Source organism: Hipposideros armiger, unplaced genomic scaffold, assembly GCF_001890085.2.
Source record: "Hipposideros armiger isolate ML-2016 unplaced genomic scaffold, ASM189008v1 scaffold_35, whole genome shotgun sequence".
NCBI classification, from domain to species: domain Eukaryota; kingdom Metazoa; phylum Chordata; class Mammalia; order Chiroptera; family Hipposideridae; genus Hipposideros; species Hipposideros armiger.
This window is the reverse complement of record NW_017731385.1, coordinates 4048940-4056774: the sequence shown is the minus strand read 5'-3', so window position 1 is coordinate 4056774 and position 7835 is coordinate 4048940. Positions and strand designations below refer to the sequence as shown.

The 7835-nt window shown below is 42.4% G+C and overlaps 1 long non-coding RNA gene across 1 annotated transcript in view; it reads left to right on the top strand.

Moving 5' to 3' along the window:
- LOC109380356 (uncharacterized) overlaps positions 1–4449 on the top strand; it is a 32981-nt gene extending 28532 nt beyond the window's left edge. The window contains exon 3 of the long non-coding RNA XR_002123446.1: positions 2019–4449. This is a non-coding gene — a long non-coding RNA (uncharacterized LOC109380356). The remainder of the gene's footprint in view (positions 1–2018) is intronic.
- The last annotated feature ends 3386 nt before the right edge of the window (positions 4450–7835 follow it).

The following is a 7835-nucleotide window of genomic DNA, read 5'->3' as shown; positions in this document are numbered from 1 at the left end:
CCTCCCCAAAACACATTAGCCCAGTCTGATCATGAGGAAAACACCAGACCAATTCCATCTGAGGGACATTCCTTCTCAAACCTGTCATGGTCACCACAAACAAGTCAAGTCTGAGAAGCTGTCACAGCCAAGAGAAATCCAAGGAGACATGATATCTCAGTGTGATATGGGATCCTAGATGGGACCCCAGAACAGAAAATAGACATTAAGGCGAAACTGAGGAAATCGAAATAAAGTATGGACTTTAGTTAATAATAACAATAATGTATCAATACTGGTTTATTAATTGTGACAAATGTACCATGTTAATATAAGCATACAGAAAATAATTTAAGACACACATGTATCCACCATCTAGGTTTAACAGATACTAACATTTTGCCCCATTGGTTTCAGATGTCTTTTGTCTTTTCAAGAAATAAAATGTTACCAATGTAGTGAAAACTACTCTCTATACCTTTCCTCTCCCCTTATTCCCAGAGATAATGTCTGAGGTTGCTGATTATCATTTCCATGCATATTTTCTACTTATGCTCCATATACCTATTTACAAAATATGCTACCGTTTTTGTGTTAATAGTTATTTCAAGATAACATGTGGTTATATAACGTTTGCAAATTGCTCCTTCACACAATATTGGTTGTTAAATTTATCTCTGTTGATTCACTTAGATTTGGTTCATTCATTTTAACCTCTGTATAGCATCCTATTGTATGAAAAATGCACCATTTTTCGCCCTTCCACTGAGGGACAATTAGAATGTTTCTAGTTGTTTTTACTATTGAAAACAATGGCCCGATTAACATTCTTATATGTGTCTTCTGGTCCATATGTCAAGAGTTTATAGGGTACATTCTATGAGTGGAATTGCTGGGTTGTGGGGTAGGTAAATGCATCCTTAGCTTTCTGGGTATTGTCAAGTTGCTCTCCAAAGTGGATGTACTAATTTATCTCCCCGATAGCAGGGAATAAGAATTCAATTCCCTCTGTGAACAGCCAGCCCTGCCCAGTTCTTCATTTTCTCAGCCAGGTTCCTGAATATATTTTTATGCTTATTGGCCGTTCTGGTTTGCTCTGTGAATTGCCTGTTGATAGCTGTTGCCATTTTTGTACCGGATTGCTTATAAATTTATTACTGAATGCATATTTAATTTGTTACAAAGGCAGCACAAGGTTCTCAGATATCTTCACCCTGTGATGTACTGGGGCGGGCTCACAGGGTCTTGCAAAAGCCTGTTGTACATCTCCTCAGAAGTCTGTACAGTAATACCTTGGTTTGCGAGCATAATTCGTTCCTGAAACAAACTACTTGTATTGCAAGACATCGCTCGTTTACCACATTAAAATGTATTAGAAATGTTTGCTCATCTTGCGGAACACTCGCAAACCATGTTACTCGCAATCCAAGGTTTTACTGTACTCGGTGACTTCACATTGGTGGCTTGAATTAGCCCTGGTAGAATACTTACACAAGAGAAATTGGCAAGCTCTACAAGTCAGGGCTCTCCCCCCTGCCACACACACACATAACCTATTATCAAACATTTGAGGCTAGCACACCAGCATACACACATTATCTTAACCTCCACCTGGCTCCTGTTTGCTTCATCCATCTCCCACAATGTGGTTGGTTTGAAACCAATCCCAGACTTCCGAACTTGACTTTTTGGCCTATTGGAACTGGGCCTTGAACCTGAAAGGAGCGATTTCATCAGGGTTTCTGCGATAGAAGATAAAGTCTATATCCCATTCAACTGATGGATATATCCTCAACTTGGAAGCTGATCACTACTCAGTTAAAGCAAAGCCAGTCCCCATCAGTACCCATCAGACACAGCAATCCATATGGAAGCATAGTAAAATCAAAATATCCAGTGATCCTGGAGTTGGAAGGGACCTCTGATGTCACCCTGTCATCCTCTCAGTCAGTCCAGTACTTCTTTGGGCAGTTTCTCCAGTGCGTGTGGACCCAGTCTCTGCCTGGTCAGCCTGATGATTCAAAGCTCTTTCCACACAGGCCGTGTTCCCAGAAGACACTGCGAGATAATGCTCATTATTTGTGTCTATTGGGAAAGAAGAAACAGTCTTTAAAAAGAGCCGAAACCTGTTTTCCTTCCCATTGGCCTAGCTCCGCCCGGTGGAGTTACCTGGGTCACATCTAATAACTGTTTTCCAGGTACATAAAGCTAGAAGTCACATAAGACTTGTCTTAATATCTGTGTGTCTTCATCACTCCTCACGGGGTATAGGAACTGGCCATTTCCAATGCTTGACCCCGAGTCAGTATTCATTTCTCTTGTGGATCAATGGCGCTCCAAGGTCAGATGTAAACCTGATTCTCCAGGTGTCTCCACACTGCAGAGCAGCAGGCGTTTGCACAATTGTGAGATCTCATTTATTTGTAGCGTGTCCATGAGGCCAGAAAGAGTTGCTGCTAGTAAGGAGCCTGATACATTGATGGTGCTAAAAAAAAAAATTACTGAAGAAATGTACAAATATAGTTTAAATAAGGTTCCACCACCAGAACGTACTATCCCAAAGAGAACATTTTGCGGGAACATTCTCAATGATCAGTTTGAAGGTTATTCCTTTGGTGGGTCACCTGTGGTGTGGTCACTTGCCCCTTACCATGGTGACGTTTTGCTGTCTCTCCATCCCCATATTTTTCAAAGAATATATATGAGGATTCAGAACTGCTTAAAAAAAATGTGTTGCGCTCTTAGATACCCTAATGTGTGAAAAATCTGCCTTAATCAAACAAATTAGGAAACGATTACTCCCTGAGCCTGGCTTCTGTTGCCCATGCATTGATTTATAGACTATTAATTACTTGACAGAGAAGGCAAATGTAGGAGACATATAGCCAAAGGATGAGACACCAGTGTACCACTCTCAATTTCAAAACAGAGAAAGTCGTCATGGCATTTCAGAGGCAGAAAGGTCTTTCCCAACATGATCATCTCACAGAGGAGAAAACAGAGAGGCGGAGTGACCTGCACAAAGTCACACAGCTTTGCAGAATGGGGCAAAGGAGCATCTTGTGTCTCCCTGACACGCTGCTCCCTGATAGAGCTGGTGGCATTAATCGGAGGGAACAGAAATTTTGATTTAACCCCACTTTTCAGGTTACTTCTGTGATGCACTTATCAAATTACGAAGCATCTTTCGTGCTCGTCTTCACTGTTGATATGTGTGGAAATTAATTACACAGAAGAGTGAAGATGGCTCACCCATCTCAGAGACTGACCATGGCAAATGACAAGCGAAAAAAGATGGCGTCATTACAGCGCTTTTGGCGTTGGTTAATTTCCCATGGATTACCATGCGGGGAGTTGAACGTGCCCCCCATACCCCTTCAGGTTGGGGATAGGCTAGTGCCAGTCTGTGGAAGGCTATGCTCAGGGCCCTTGGGCAGTGACAAGCCTTTCATTCTTCACTATGAATCTATGGTGATCCCAAGGGTGCCAGGTACTCCTGGCCCAGGCCTGGGTTTTCCAGAAACTTTCCTTATTGATACTTCACCTGAACATGGTTCTGGAAGAAGTCCCCAAAAAAGATGTTCCCGTGCTGTCTCTGTCCAAATGCTGGCTGACACTTCCACATTGTTTTTTTAAGTGTCATGGAGGAATGTAGCATTTATGGCCCTGTGAGCTGGCTATCTGTGTCATCTAAAATAGAAAATCTTCTCAAGTTGGGTGTAAACACATCTCGAGGAGACTGGCACTCGCACTGCTGTGGCTGTGCAGGGACTGGAGCCAACCAGGAGTCACTAAGACCTTTCCTGCCCCTGGGTGGCTTTGTGGAGACCCTGTAGTGCCTTCCACAGCTAAAGCCCTTTGCACGGGACCTTAGGCAGGTGGACCTCTGGAAGTGTTATCTGTAGAGATAGCTGTGGGCATGGAGATTGAAGATGAACATCTCAACTAACTCGCATAACAGCAAAATGGAAAGCATTGTGCTAACCTTTTTTAGAACAGCTGCAAAATTTCCAACTTATATAATGCACTCTTTAAACCTTTTTAAAATTCAGATATAATTACACGAGGCAGTGCATCCATCTTAAGTGTACAGTTCAATGCGGTTTTGATGAATGCACACTACCATAGCCAATACCCCAATCAAGACATAGAGCCCTGCCACCCCCCCCAGAAAGTTCTTTGTTCTTCTTCTTAGTCATCCACAATACCCCGTTCCCCGCCCCCCCACCAAAGGCAACCATGATTCTATCTCATCAATCAGTTTTGCCTGCTCTTGAACTTCAAATGAATGGGCTAATTTGTGCTCTTTGTACACTTTTGTGCCTGGCTTATGCATTATACTTTTGGGGCTCATCCATGGTTTTGTATGTATTAATAGTTCCTTCTTTTTTCTTGTTAAGTAATATTACATGGAATGGATATATAACGATTTGTTTACCCATTCTCCTTTTGATGTATTATATTTGGGTGGTTTCCAGAGGTTTGCTATTATAAATAAAGCAACTATCAACATTCTCATATAGGTCTCTTTGTGGATATATGTTCCTTTTTTTGGGTTAAATTGTGAGGGGCAGAATAGCTGGATCATAAGTTACGTGTACATTTAACCTTATAGGAAACTGCTAGATGGTGTATACAATGCACTCTTAATGAATGATGCTGATCACCTATGAAGTGAATGCTTTTACATTTTTTTCTTTCATGGTCTGTTTTTGTCTTGAATTGCATTGATAGGATATGAGTACACATGCTTCAGAAATATATCTTTTAAGGATGAGACCTGGATTAACTATATCATTTTAGTGGTACTTTCATGCTTCTGAATCACTTATACAAACAGCTTGGAATCTGGAATCATATTGAAAACTGGGTAATCTCGTTCGTGGATCTCCCCATATTTTTCTTTATCTTTTAAAATATTTTATACATTATATACATACACACACACACACACACACGTTAGTTATAAAGCATAACCATAAAATAGAAACCTATAAATCTACCACCCGGTCAGAAATGAACCTATTTCTAAGAATACTGCCTCTACCTATGGGCTTCTGTCCACCCACTCCCCGAGGGAACCAGGATCCTGGATTTTGTATTATTAAGCCTCTTGGTAAAACAAAACAAAAATATTTCACCATGCATTTCATTCTCTTGCTTTAAAATACTTGCAACATTTGTTGTTGTTGTTGTCCTTGCTTTTAGGAGCTTTTACAAAATGGTGTCAAGTGTGTAGTTTTTTTTTTTCAGAACTTGCATTTTCTTTTTTTAACTTAACATAGTATTTCAAAGACCCACCCATGCTGTGTGTAGCTGTAGTTTACTCACTTTTGCTGCTGAATAACATTCCTTTCTGGGAATCACAACATATTGTATTACTACTAATACTTGATTGTCAGTTGGGCTGTTTTTCATATTTTAACTTGGTACATATTACATTTGGGGGCTGTCTGGAACATTTATCAGCATCATTTGAGATACAGCTGTTTTCAAGGGCACAGTTTTTAAAAAACCAAAAATAAGCAATCAGTTTCTGCTCCAAAAGAAGGGAAATTGACAAAGATACCTGGGGAAAATAGCATAAAAACAAAAGTGTGATGCACTGTCAGACTCCAGTGAAAGTTTTACTATATGATTTTATTTCCAAGGTGGAAAAAATGAGTTTGACTTTGGTATGTAGAATGTAATCACTGAAAAAAATAAATATTTCCTTCTATGTGTATGTGATCAAGTTAAAGCTGAAAGGCAACTTATATTTCGATTCTTTTTTTCTAAAAATGAAGGCATACAATACTAATCACCTAACTTTTCCGTCTAAAATAGCTTAATCTTATTGATTTCCTACTACTTTAGGAAAACACAAACATTTAAAAAATTCACAAATGAAAAATCATTTTGGTAAAAAACTCCAAAACACTAGAATTTAAACAACTGAGCATTTGTCCCTTATTCTGTGTACCTTATGTCTTTAGGGACAAATGAATGGGAATCATTACAAATACTAAAAATGTATAGTACTTAAAAAGATTTTCCATTAGCATTAGTCTTTTAAAAGTCAGCTCTAACCTTCTGTCTGAATTTACAAGTATGTATTTCAAAATTCTAAACACCAAGTATAATGAAAATATAATATTGATATTCCTTTTCAGTTAACTGCAGAATGGATCTGCAGGCATCAAGACCAACCTCATGCAGGGAACTCTCTGAAGAAATACTTTAAAATTAGTAGACTGAATTTTAATTATTCACACATAGTGCCTGAGTTTTAAATGATACATACTAAACTTGTTTCTTTTTAAAGATTCTAATACATTTCTTCCTTTGTTAATGTCCATAACCTCTAAAACTGGAATATTTTATTCAAAAATTAAGCTGAATTTCATTCAGTTAAGCAAAACAATCACAACTCAAGTCTTAAGTGAAAAAAGATTTATTTCCCTTCCATATAACTGACTCACTGAATTGAACTAAAAATTTCCAAGGAGATAAATGATTTGGGGAATAAATATGGGGGTGGGGGAAGGCTAGGTTTCCATTATGATAGCTGTTGACTTGTTTTCAGGTCTTAATTTTAAAAATGATTTACAGCCGATGGGATGCGCAGTGTAACTCGGAAATCTTTTACAATTAAAGAGTAAAAAAACCCCCCAAAAAACCAAAACCTATCTTTTCTTTAGAATAGACCCTTTCCTACCAGACAGCCTGGTTGTTTGAGACAAACACTTCTACTCGATTTAGACATTTCACGATTCTTTTATTAGCCATCTTCTTTTTATTTGTTATTGACATCAATTAGCCTGAGTCTTGAAACCCGAACACATGAAAGGCGACACGTGACCCACTCACTATTTTTTTTTTTAAAGTCCACGTATTTCAAACTCCTTTCTCCAGCCATGGCTGGGCTGTTTCCCCCTTTAGGGACCTGGTCTCTGCAGCATTTATTCGTTAGATGGCAGTCCTCCGGCAGTCTTGCTTTGGGGAAACCTCTCCTTGGGCACACTCAAGAAAACCACAGAAGAGACTTGGGGTTGATGCTGGTTTCTAGTCACTTACATAGCAAAGGAAGCAAGAGGGAGGTGCCCGGGAGGACCCGAGGCAGGTGCTGGTGGGTTTCCGCAGTGACCACTGATCGCGCGTGTGTGCGGCGTGTCCCTGAGTCTCGACCCCAAGCAGGAGACTGTGCGGGTCGCCGCCCGGGACCCCTTCCTTCAGGGGCCCCTCGGACACGCCCCCTAGCCTCGGGGGCCCCCGCGGCCCGCACCGTGCACGCGCTTTGGCCGCTCCCAGCAGCCGCCCACGTGGTGGAGCCCGGAGCAGCGCGAGGAGCTTGTGGGGCGGGCCGCGGGTCTTCGAGGCCCGGCCAGTGCAACCCAGTCTGGCGGGCCCCCAGTACGGGCCCCCACATTTCCTCTCCGGGACGGAGGGAGGCGACACTCGGCGGGCCAGCCCTCCCCCGCGCCTGCTACGCCCCCTGGCGGCCGCCTCGGGGACGCGCCCTGGGCACGCGGGGCAGCCTGTCTGGGCCCCCCTTCCCCGGCTCCGGGCTCGCGGCGGGCGGCGGGTCGTCTCCCTTCGCACTCCCAGGCCGAGCCCCGCGGGCCGCGCCCTTCTCTGCTCAGCCCCCCGCGAGCCCCGCAACTCCGGGCTCCCCAGTCGCGACACCGCGGCCGCCCTAGCCTTGCGTGAAAGTGCCCACTTTGGGAGCCTGGGGGGGAGGGATCTCCTTTCTCCCAGGTGTGCCCCTCCCGCCACGTTCGGGCTTTCCAGAACGCTGTGAAAAAATGCCGCATGCACGCACTTATTTATTTATTTTGCAACAGCTGCAAGAAACAATGAAGCTTTTCAAGAACCGG